Source organism: Trachypithecus francoisi, unplaced genomic scaffold (genome assembly GCF_009764315.1).
Source record: "Trachypithecus francoisi isolate TF-2019V2 unplaced genomic scaffold, Tfra_2.0 Lachesis_group1, whole genome shotgun sequence".
Taxonomy (NCBI): domain Eukaryota; kingdom Metazoa; phylum Chordata; class Mammalia; order Primates; family Cercopithecidae; genus Trachypithecus; species Trachypithecus francoisi.
Window position 1 is genome coordinate 91,383,036 of NW_022681454.1, and position 13,289 is coordinate 91,396,324.

At 36.0% G+C, this 13,289-nt stretch overlaps 1 protein-coding gene across 1 annotated transcript in view; it reads left to right on the plus strand.

Annotated features, from left to right (window-relative positions):
• Positions 1-13,289, plus strand: part of GRID2 (glutamate ionotropic receptor delta type subunit 2) — a 1,540,711-nt gene that overhangs the window by 361,165 nt on the left and 1,166,257 nt on the right. The gene's annotated exons all lie outside the window — the stretch shown is intronic.

Sequence of the window (13,289 nt, forward strand, 5' to 3'; positions counted from 1 at the left end):
AAAGTAGAACACAAAAATGTTGTGTACTGGGCGTTTCCACCAGCTGCTTCTACGCGGAAACTCCTCCATATGCTGTAGTCCTCAATGAATGAATATTGCATTTGATGATGATAACAAATGCAGATAAATGGAATTGTAGTTGCATTAAAAGACACGTTTTGATACTGGGGGGGGGGACAGTATTGGTATAAAAGCAGAGATGGAGTTGGGTATCCATGTGTAGAAGCATCTAATGTTGATTTCCTTGAGGGTCTTAGGGAAATTTGGCAACTTCCAATTTAAAGAGTTATAAAGTCACAGAAGAGGTAGTATTTTTATAAATCTGAGGTATACCCCCTCCTTGAAATTCCAATGTTAACTAAGGCAAAAAGTCAGTTATGACTGTAGTGATTCAATAAATGAAATATTTGGTATAACTTCTGGTTTTAATGGAACAGAGTTTTCAGGAGACCCATGAGAAGGAATGGTGGGAAAAGCAGAAGTGAATTTGAAAATGTTGGAAGAAGGAAACACTCAGATATGAATATAAAAGACATATTATGAAGGTAAGAGAAAACTCACCACCAGGAGGTGGTCAGAAACCTGGAGATCTAACCTCAGAGTTGTGAAATACCTGTCTATTTCTAGATTAAAATCTGTAAGGTACACCTGTATTTTAGTAGTAAGTAGCAGCTATACTTTGTAGTTAAGTAGTTACTATACTTACCTTTAGTAAAGTGGTTATATATATTATATATATATATATACACATATATGTATATATACTTATATATACATATATATCACATATGTATATATAAGTAAGAGGTGAGGGGAGAGAGAGAAAGATTATGAAAATTTGCGATATGAGTATAGAGGTAGAGAATTCCAACCAGTTTACCATCTACAAACTAAATCCAAGAAAGCTGGTGGTAAAATTCAAAGTTTGAAGGCTTGAGAACCAGATGAGGCAATGTTGTCATTCCAAGCTCGAGTCTAAAGGCCCAAGAACCATGAGCTCTGATGTCTAATACCAGGAGAAATGATAGAATTTGCCCTTCTTCTGCCTTTTTTGTTCTTTTCAGACCCTCAACTGTTTGGAAGATGCCCACTCACATTGGTGAGGGCAGATCTTTACCCCACCTACTGATTCCTTTATTAATCTCTTCCAGAAACATTCTCACAGATACACCTACAAGTAATGTTTTACTACCTATCTGGGCATTGCTTGGCCCAGTCAGGTTGACATATAAAATTAAACATCACAAGTCCATCACTGAGTACCCATAGGTATTTCCTTGAACCATACTTAATAACCAAATAAAGACAGTAACAAGGTCATAATTCTGCTTAACATTATACAACTATCCTGCCTGCAACCAAAATGGAACTAATTCTTTCCTCAGAAGTGGAGGTAAAATCCTGGAGTAATTTTTACTCTTGGTATCTTGTAACTTAGAAACTAGGATGTAAAATTCACAATAACTAAATAGAGATGCTCTTCAACTAGTGGTCTTATATCTCTATAAACTCATCATAAGTTATAAATATTATTAAGTCAAAGAATGAACAGTATTTTCAACTTACAATGGGTTTATCAGACATAACTCCATCATAACTTGAGGAGCATATTGAATGCATATCACTTTCATACCATTGTACATTTGAAAAATCATAAGTTGAACCATCATAAGCTCGGGACTGTATGTAATGATATGAAGTCAATAACATATTTCATAATAGGAGACGGGGAAAACAATAGATTTGCTATATATATATATATATATGTGTATATATATATGTATATATATGTGTATATATATATATATATGCTTACCAACATATTTATAACAAAATAAGGAGGAAATGTTCATGATACTGGCAGTTCTCATTACTTTAGCAAGTCATTTGCTTATACCTGGTATTTATAACTACCTTCTTCTACTACCCATTTTATATTCCCTTTGCCTTCAGCAATCATGTCAACTGGTCCTGGTTCTTTATTTGGTAGGGTGACCCAAAACTTCATATCTGAATAGCCTGGGCTGTTGGTATTCGGGCTTAGTTTGGATTGTTGTAGTTTTCAATCACCTTAATCACAGAGCATGATATTACTAAAAGATGTCCTAAGATGTCTTCTGTATTCCAGACATATTCATCTGTATCTACATTGAGAAATATTAGTCCAATTTCACTTTGGTAGTAAGGATTAATCACCCTAGCAAGCACAATAACTCCCTTCTTTGTCTATTGGTTCAGAGACATGAGAAGTCCAAGGTATCTGGCAGCCTTGACTCCCAGTTCAGTGGAATTATCATTATGTCTCTTGGTGGAAGCACTCCTCTTGCTGGAGCTGAGACCTCTAGGCCAGCAGAGTATAAAGTTATAGAAACAGGAAGCACAAATGTAGATAGTGAGTCACTAGAGGTTAATGATGAGTGGTACCACTCCCATTTCTTTTTGCTTGGTTCCTGGACCCGTAAATCCTGGCTACCAGAGAAACAGAACCACATAGTGGATGCTGATTCAGAGCCTATACAGTCTTCCGTAGGACCCTGACCCAACCCCACAAGGTATTATTACCTTGCTGTAATTGGAACTTGAGTCTTAAAAAGGTCATTTCACTCTGTCAAGGCAGTTGCCTCAGGTTCATGGGAAACTTAGTTGTACCAGTGAATTCCATGAGCATAGGCCCATGACTGCATTTATTTGTCTGTCAAAGTGGTTCCTTGATCAGAAACAATGCTGTGTAGAATATCATAACAGCAATCAAGGAATGCTGTAAGTGCATAGATGGCAGTTTTGGCAGAAGCACTGTACACAGTAAAGGAAAACCTGTATCCAGAGTAAGTGTCTATTGCAATAAAGATAAAACACTGCCCCTTCCGTGATGGAAACAGTCCTATGTAATCAACTTGCCACTAGGTAGCTGGCTGATCACCTGGGGAATGGTGCCACATCAGGGGCTCAGTGTGGGTCTCTGCTACTGGCAGATTGGGAATACAACAGTGGCCATAGCACGCTCGGCCTTAATGAATGGAAGTCTATGTTGCTCATACCATGCATAACTTCCATCCCTGCCTCCATGACCACTTTGTTCATAAACCTATTGGATGATGAGATAGGGGTGCCTGGGGAAAGAAGCTGACTGGTATCTATATAATAGGTCATACTATCCACTTGATTATTAAAGTTGTCCTCTACCTAGGTCACCCTTTGATAAGTATTCACAAGGGACCCAAATAATATTATTTTTCATTCTGAGAGGTCAGTCGACATACTTCTTTCCCAAATTTCTTTGTCACCAATTTTCCAATCATGTTCCTTCCAAGTCCCAGAATATCCTGCCAAATCATTGGCTACAGCCCATGAATTGATATGTAATCACACATCTGGCCATTTTTCCTTCCAAGCAAATTCAAAACAGGTGCACTGCCTGAAGTTCTGCCCATTGAGAGGATTTCCTGTTACAACTCTCATTCAGATATGTCCTAGAGAGGGCTTGTAGTATTGCAGCTGTCCACTTTCAGGTTGTGCCTGCATATTGTGCAGAACCCTCTGGAAACCAGGCCCAAATTTTCTTTTTCTGTGTCAACTTTCATGGAACACTCCCCATGAGTCTAGAGGTGCAGGCTGGGAAAAAGAAGGCATTGTGACGGGAGTAGGGACCGTGGCTGTTTGGACCACTTCTTCGTGTATTTACTTGTGCATTCAGGGCCTCCTCAGGATCAATCACAGATGTGCCATTGCCATTTGACGATGCAGTGCATGCACAGCTTTATGGTGTGGTGAGTCAGATAACACACCGTTTATTATGGGCAGAATAAGATTGGTTTCCCAGCTCAAGAAGAGACAGATAATTTTTTTTTCCTCTGCCTTTTTGTGCTATTTGCATTGTCAATGAATTGGATGAAGCCTGCCCACATTGTGAGGGCAGATCTTCTTTACTCGGTCCACTGATTCATATATTAATCTATCGAGAAACTCCCATATATACACAGACAGAAATAATGTTTTACCAGCCACCTGGGCATCCCTTAGCCTAGTCAAATTGGCACACAAAATTAACCATCACCGTCTCTACTTAAATATAACCAAGTATCACGGCTCACATATAAATATTCCCAGAACTTTGGGAGGATGAGTCAGGAGGACTGCTAGAGCCCAGGACTTTGAGGCCTGCCTGGGCAACATAGTATGACCTTGTCTCTACAAAAAGAATAAAAATTAGCCAGGCATGGTGGCACATGCCTGTAGTCTCAGCTACCCAAGAGGCTGAGGCAAGAGGATCGTTTGAGCCTGGAAAGTTGAGGCTGCAATGAGCTGTCATTCCCTCCAAACTGAGTGACAGAGTAGAACACTGTCTTTTTTTACTTTTTATTTTTATTATTATACTTTAAGTTCTAGGGTACATGTGCATAACATGCAGGTTTCTTACATATGTATACTTGTGCCATGTTGGTGTGCTGCACCCATGAACTCGTCAGCACCCATCAACTCGTCATTTACATCAGGTATAACTCCCAATGCAATCCTTCCCCCCTCCCCCCTCCCCATAATAGGCCCTGGTGTGTGATGTTCCCCTTCCCAAGGCCAAGTGATCTCATTGCTCAGTTCCCACCTGTGAGTGAGAACATGCGGTGTTTGTTTTTCTGTTCTTGTGATAGTTTGCTGAGAATGATGGTTTCCAGCTGCATCCATGTCCCTACAAAGGACAGAAACTCATCCATTTTTATGGCTGCATAGTATTCCATGGTGTATATGTGCCACATTTTCTTAATCCAGTCTGTCACTGATGGACATTTGGGTTGATTCCAAGTCTTTGCTATTGTGAATAGTGCCACAATACACATATGTGTGCATGGTGTTTATAGCAGCATGATTTATAATCTTTTGGGTATATACCCAGTAATGGATCATATGGTACTTCTAGTTCTAGCTCCTTGAGGAATCGCCATACTGTTTTCCATAATGGTTGAACTAGTTTACAATCCCACCAACAGTGTAAAAGTGTTCCTATTTCTCCACATCCTCTCCAGCACCTGTTGTTTCCTGACTCTCTAATGATTGCCATTCTAACTGGTGTGAGATGGTATCTCATTGTGGTTTTGATTTACATTTCTCTGGCCAGTGATTAGCATTTTTTCATGTGTCTGTTGGCTGTATGCATGTCTTCTTTTGAGAAATGTCTGTTCATATCCTTTGCCCACTTTGCCCACTTTTTGATGGGGTTGTTTGTTTTTTTCTTGTAAATTTGTTTGAGTTCTTTGTAGATTCTGGATAGTAGCCCTTTGTCAGATGAGTAGATTGCAAAAATTTTCTCCCATTCTGTAGGTTGCCTGTTCACTCTGATGGTAGTTTCTTTTGCTGTGCAGAAGCTCTTAAGTTTAATTCAATCCCATTTGTCAATTTTGGCTTTTGTTGCCATTGCTTTTAGTGTTTTAGACATGAAGTCCTTGCCCATGCCTATGTCCTGAATGATATTACCTAGGTTTTCTTCTAGGGTTTTTATGGTATTAGGTCTAACATTTAAGTCTCTAATCAATCTTGAATTAATTTTCATATAAGGAGTAAGGAAAGGATCCGGTTTCAGCTTTCTACTTACGGCTAGCCAATTTTCCCAGCACCATTTATTAAATAGGGAATCCTTTACCCATTTCTTGTTTTTGTCAGGTTTGTCAAAGATCAGATGGCTGTAGATGTGTGGTATTATTTCTGAGGACTCTGTTCTGTTCCATTGGTCTATATCTCTGTTTTGGTACCAGTACCATGCTGTTTTGGTTACTGTAGCCTTTTAGTATAGTTTGAAGTCAGGTAGTGTGATGCCTCCAGCTTTGTTCTTTTGACTTAGGATTGTTTTGGCAATGCAGGCTCTTTTTTAGTTCCATATGAACTTTAAAGCAGTTTTTTTTTTTTCCAATTCTGTGAAAAAACTCATCGGTAGCTTGATGGGGATGGCATTGAATCTGTAAATAACCTAGGGCAGTATGGCCATTTTCACGATATTGATTCTTCCTATCCATGAGCATGGTATGTTCTTCCATTTTTTTGTGTCCTCTTTGATTTCACTGAGCAGTGGTTTGTAGTTCTCCTTGAAGAGGTCCTTTACATCCCTTGTAAGTTGGATTCCTAGGTATTTGATTCTCTTTGAAGCAATTGTGAATGGAAGTTCATTCATGATTTGGCTCTCTGTTTGTCTGTTACTGGTGTATAAGAATGCTTGTGATTTTTGCACATAATTGGAAGTAAAGCACTCCTAAGCAATTGTACAAGAACAGAAATTATAACAAACTGTCTCTCAGACCACAGTACAATCAAAGTAGAACTCATGACTAAGAAACTCAATCAAAACCGCTCAACTACATGGAAACTGAACAACCTGCTCCTGAATGACTACTGGGTACATAACAAAATGAAGGCAGAAATAAAGATGTTCTTTGAAACCAATGAGAACAAAGATACAACATACCAGAATCTCTGGGACACATTTAAAGCAGTGTGTAGAGGGAAATTTATAGCACTAAATGCCCACAAGAGAAAGTTGGAAAGATCTAAAATGGACACTCTAACATCACAATTAAAAGAACTAGAGAAGCAAGAGCAAACACATTCAAAAGCTAGCAGAAAGCAAGAAATAACTAAGATCAGAGCAGAACTGAAGGAGATAGAGACACAAAAAACCCTCCAAAAAATCAATGAATCCAGGAGTTGGTTTTTTGAGAAGATCAACAAAATTGACAGACCGCTAGCAAGACTAATAAAGAAGAAAAGAGAGAAGAATCAAATAGATGCAATAAAAAATGATAAAGGGGATATCACCACCTACCCCATAGAAATACAAACTACCATCAGAGAATACTATAAACACCTCTATATACAAATCAACTCGAATTTCTAGAAGAAATGGATAATTTCCTGGACGCTGTCTTAAAAATATGTAATTTTAGCCAGGCGTGGTGGCTCACTCCTGTAATCCCAGTACTTCGGGAGGCCAAGGGGTGTAGATCAGAGGATCAGGAGTTCAAGACCACCCTGGTCAAGATGGTGAAAAAAATTTAAAAATTATATATAATATATATTTTAGTTTTATATATGTATATGTATATGTGTGTGTGTGTGTGTGTATATATATATATATATATATATATATATTAGTTGGAATCTCACTGTGTCACTCCAGTCCAGTGGCACGATTTCTGCTCACTGCAACCTCCACCCCAGTGGTAGGATTACGGGTGTGAACCATCGCGCCTGGCCAAAATTACACACACACACACACACACACACACACACTCGTGTGTGTGTAATTGTAATTGTTTTCAAGATCTAGAGAAATTTCAGATACATACACGCAAACATTCACATAATTTTTTCTGAGTAACTGCAATATGTCATATGGTAAACTTCTGTACCACTAGTTTCTACTTTTGTTCATTGTCTGGTTTTCCCCTATTATCTTTAGCACATATCCTTTATGCCCCATGAAAATAGAGTTATTATTGTGTTAACGTATGTCCTTTTCTATCAAATATATTTTGGTGAAACTAAAAAAATGAATTTAAATGTTCATTGATTTTAATGAGGACCTATTGTGTGCTGTACTTGCTGGATGTTCCATAGCTATAAAACAATAGTGAACCAGCAGATTTGGGTGGGAACAACATCTTCACTATTTCAGACAAGTCACAATAGCTTCCGTTCTTACAGTTCCTAGAATTCTCAGTGTGGGCTCATGCCCAAGCATATTATGAAAACTGCCCTTTGTAATATATTTGTGACCTCTTATGTGGTCACAAATTCTTGAATACTTTTTGGATATTAGGATGATTAGTATCTCTAGCTTTGATATCCTATGTCACAAACATACGTGATAACTAATTTTAAGGAATAGTAAAATACACTTCATATGTGGAAACAGGATGGCTGACATTCTTAGGGACAGACTTATCCAGAAAATTTATATAGTTCGTGATATTGCTGGACCATTACCCCAAAAGGTAAATGCTATATGTTTTAGTGATCTTGGGTGACTACAACAAAACACCATAGACTGGGTGGCTTAAGCAACAATTTATTTTTCACAGTTCTGCAGACCGAGAAATCCAAGGTTAAGGAAATGGCAGATTCAGTCTTGGTGAGGGCCCACTTCCTGACTTTCCTGTCCTCACATGGCAGAAAGAACAAGCTCTGGTGTGTCTTCCTCCCTTAAGAAGGCATTCATTTCATCACAGGGCTTCATTCTCATGAGGTAATTGAACCAAATTACCTCCCCAAAGCCACACTTTCTAATACCATCACACTGGCAGTCAGAATATCAACAGATGGATTTCAAGGAAATACAAAGGTTCAATCCATAACACTGCCCATACACTGGAGATTTCAAACTCATGAATGGCATTATAAAAATTTGAAGAAGGTGACAAGTAGTTATGCAGAGGAGGAGTTTGAGTCAATTTGAGTCAATAAGAGTTTCCTTTTCTCTGCATCCTTGCCAGTATCTGCTATTGTCTGTTTTTTTATATTAGCTATTCTGACTTGGGTGAAGCGATATTTCATTGTGGTTTTGATTTACATTTCCCTGATGATTAATGATGTTAAGCATATTTTTTCATATCTCTGTTGGCTACCTATATGTCTTCTATTGAGAAATGCCTGTTTATGTCTCTTGCCTATTTTCAAATGGAATTTTAAAATAATTTTTGAAGTGTTTGAGCTCCTTATATATTCTGGATGTTAGTCCCTTGTCAGATGAATAATTTCCAAATATTTTCTGACATTAAAGATGTTGTGTCTTTGTTCTGTTGATTGTTTATCTTGCTGTGCAGAGCTTTTTAGTTGAATATGTCTCATTAAAATTTTGCCTGTGCTTTTGAGGTCTTAGCCATAAAATCTTTGCCTAGCCTGATGTCCTGAAGAGTGTTTCCCCGCGCCCCCCCCCATGGTTTCTTATAGTAATTTTATAAATTCAGGTTTTATTTGAAGTCTTTATCCCATGTTTAATTTAGTTGACATTGTGAGTGGTGAGAAATAGGGGTCCAGTCTCATTCTTCTGCATGTGGTTATGCAGTTTTCCAAAGACCATTTATTGAAGAAGGTGTGTTCTTTTTCCATTGTTTGTTCTTGGTGACTTTGTTAAATACCAGTTGGCTATAAATATGTAGATTTATTTCTGGGTTCTCTATTCTGTCCCATTGGTCTAATTTTATACCAATATGTTCTGTTTTGATTACAATAGCCTTGTCTTATATTTCAAAGTCAGATAGTATGATGTCCTAGCTGTGTCCTTTATACTCAGAGTTGCTTTGGTTATTTGAGCCTTTTGTGTTGTTGTTCTATACTAATTTTTGGATTGCTTTCTTTTTTATTTTTATGAAAAAATGACTTTTGTGTTTTGACAAGGATTGAATTGGATCTGCAGATTACTTTGAGTAGTGTGGTCATTTTAATTATTTTGATCTGTGAGCATGGGTTGTCTTTCCATTTGTGTGTGTCCTTTTTAATTTCTTTCACTAGTGTTTTATAGTTTTCCTGGCAGAGATCTTTCACTTCTTTGGTTGCATTCATTTCTAAATATTTTATTTTATTTTATTTTTTGTAGCCACTCTAAATGGGACTGACTTCTTGATGTTTTTTATCTACTTCATTATTGATGGCTAGAAATATTACTGAGTTTTGTATGTTGATTTTGTATCCTGTAAGTTTATCAAATGTATCAGTTCTGAGTCTTCAGTTTTTCCCCACGTAAGATTATGTCTTCTACAAAGAGGGATAGTTTGACTCCCTCTTTTCCAGTTTGGACATCAATTGTTTGTTGTTGTTGTTGTTGTTTGTTTGTTTTTCTTTCTTTCTTTTTTTTCTTTCCTAATTGCACTGGCTAAGATTTCCAGTACTAAGTTGAATAGGAGTGTTGAAAATAGGCATCCTTGTCTTGTTCAAGGTCTTTGAGGAAAGATTTTCAACTTTTCCCCATTCAGTATTATATTAGCTGTGGGTTTCTCATATATAGTCTTCATTATTTTGAGATGTGATCCTTCTATGCCAAGTTTGTTGAACAGTTTTATCTTGAAGAGTAGTTGTTCTATTTTTATTTTTTTGAGGAACTTCTATACTGTTTTTTTATAATTGCCGTATTAATTGGTATGCCTACCAAGAGTATACAAGGGTTTCCTTATCTGTACATCCTCACAAACACTTACTAGCTTTTGTATTTTTTATTTTTTGATAATGGACATTTGTAACAGGTATGAGGTGATATCTTATTATGACTTTAATTGGCAATTCTCTGATCATAATAAACATCTCTTTTTGATGTCATTACCAGATAGTGTTTCAAATTCCTGAAAAGCTACTACTATTCATTGTTCTCCATATACTTTTTGTACGTATAAAGGTCTAACTCACAAAGTTAACAACAATGCTGAAAACAATATATTCTAGCAAGTTCCTTACCTAGCCACCATGAAAGAACAATAAAAAAAAAAAACTTTTCTAATAATTTCAAACAGTAACAGGCCATGAAAAGTTTGTGAAATTGGTCTGTATAATGGCAGATGGTTAACAATCAGAGAAATGTTTCAAAATGTACTAAAATTTTAAATCATCACAATCTAATCATAGAAAGTAGTTTTAATACCACACATCACTCTAAACCTACAATTGCTCTGTCACCCTCTATGGAAGACAATTTCCTGTGAGTTCTCCCATGCAATGAAAATTAATAAATCTCATGCTAAATCCCTGAGAAATGTGCGGCTTCTTGAGAGAATATTAACATGAGCAATTAAGTTGTGTTTTAAAGAACTTTTTTTTAGCAATTAAAGTAACTAATTTTACAAGATGTGGCATAATTAAGGTAGAAAAACAGACTGAAGTTGGAATACACAAATTTTAGAAAGGTAAATATGTCAAAATACGTTCTGAAGCAAGGGAATATGGAGGACGTTAAAACAGAAATGCCCATATTCCATTTATTTTTTTCTATAACCCATTTGTTTTTCAGCTTACAGTATGGAATTTCCAATCATGAAATTAATGTCAGGAAATGAGCTGCAGTATCCTCATACTTGTACTGTTTCTTTCAAATAGTACAATAAGAGAAGGTTTTCTTTTAATTAAGATCTACATTTTGGGGAAGAAAGAGTGATTATTCAGGGACATTTGAAAAGTTGGTGGTGAAAGAAGAGTCCAGGGCATCACTTACTTCTTTTATCAGTATACCATCCCATAATCTGTGTGAATCGTTTGCTTAGATTCTTATAGTGTCTGAACTATCACTTTACTTTCTTTATTATTTGTCAGCCTCTACACTTGTATTTATTCTTGTTTCTGAAATTCCAGCTGAATTTGATGGTATTTTTTTCCAAATTAATATTATTCATTATTTTTCTGTTAACATTGAATATGCATATACTCATCCCATGAAATTATTCAAGTAGATAGCCTCCTAGATCATTTTAATGTTTTAAAAATATATATGTTTGGTTCACATGGAGCCAGCTTAAATTATGCCACTGGGTATTTATTTATTTTTATTTTTAAAAGTAAAACATTTAAAATTAAGCATGTGTCATTTCAATGACAGAGTTAACTTTATCAGTATCTGAAGGAGAAAACAAACAAACATTAACGGATGCTCTATTTGTTTTCCTCAGTTTAGTTATGTAGGATTAGTTTATTTTAATTTTGTTTTTATTTTTTATTGAAAAAATCCTTAGACATTTCCCTTTCATAATACAGCATTTGATAATGGAGTTTCCCTTGTTGTCATTCAGAGCATTGTCCTTCTATTCAGAATATAATTAGTTGAAATCTGTATCTGAATATCTGTGCATGCTGTGGCAAATTGAAATAACTTGTCGATGTGTATCTTTGTTCAGACATGTGAAATACAGTGGTAGGAGAAAGAAAAGTAAGATTCAATTTCTGTAAGTTTTATCTCCCAATGACTATGGACTATGCTAATATATTGTGATTGTTTATGATATCATTTAGTTATTAGGCTAATTATTTACTTTTCTACACATTTTTACATGAAATGGAGCTTCAGCCCTTATAAGTAGGAAATACTAAAACAACAATTAAATGCATTTTATGGTAAAAAAATGTTGTCAAATATATTTATAAGGCATATCATGATCTGTGTCTATGGGAATATAATAAATGATCAATTCAAAGTAAATTTACTCATTATTTCAAACAGTTTTAGATAGGGTACTCCTTATTGCAGTTACACTGGTAGCTGAATAGTGATGAATTATTATAATTTCTCTATTAAATATTTCTGTTAAAATATTTCATCTCATTAAAATGTGAATCCACAGTATACGTAACTTCAGAAAGAAATGTTCAGAGAAAGTGAATGTGTCTGCTGAGCAAACAGTGAAGCAAGAAAAAAGCATTGCACAGGGAATTAGATTAGCCACGCTGGTAAAGGCGTAACTAAAGCCCCATTAGGTCTGGCCCAGACAGCATTTGTGTTTGGAAGAGCTAAGCAAATCACGTTAATTAATGCTCACAATTTTCTTTGGTGAAAGGTCCTGATGTTAGAGGGAAGACAGACATTTTCTTTTTTATCTGTACATTATACAAGCCTACCCAGGTCGCTGGACCATTGGAGAGGAAGCAAAAGGAACTGAAGCAAAAATAATCACGGTTTTAGTCTCAAAACAAAAAGAATGCTTACTCATTTACACCATTCCTTTTATTAGAAGGCTTAATTTTGAACTATAATGAATCTGTTTGCATGTATGTGTGTGTGTATATATATGTATACACACACAATCACATTCATTGTATGTGTGTGTATATATATATCACATTCATTGTATGTGTATATATATGTACATACACACATTTACATCTATATGTGTATGTGTGTATGTGCATTTCCTTTCCAGAAAATTCCACCAGAAAGGACTCTGGTCCAAACAGAAAATTAAAGGAGTACTGTAGTGTTATTTTCTACACTCTGGCTGTTTCTATAAGACTTTCTCTGCCCCAATAAATTACAACGTCGTGTAGATGCAGAAATAAAGATGGTTATATTATAAGGAACATAGAGTGTAAATAAAATACTAAAGTTATGTATGAAACAAAATTGTATCTTCTAAAAATAAAGTAACATAGCATTTAAGTAATATAAAGCCAGTTGAGTGTTAGCACCTTCAAAGTGACTATCCTAAAGTAGTTTTCATTTAGTTATTGCAATTTACATGTTTTCTACAAACAACACTTTACGGTAACACTTAGAGCCTGCATTTAAAGGAGAGGAGTTAGAGAAGGGAATACTGGGTAAAGATACAGGAAATCCG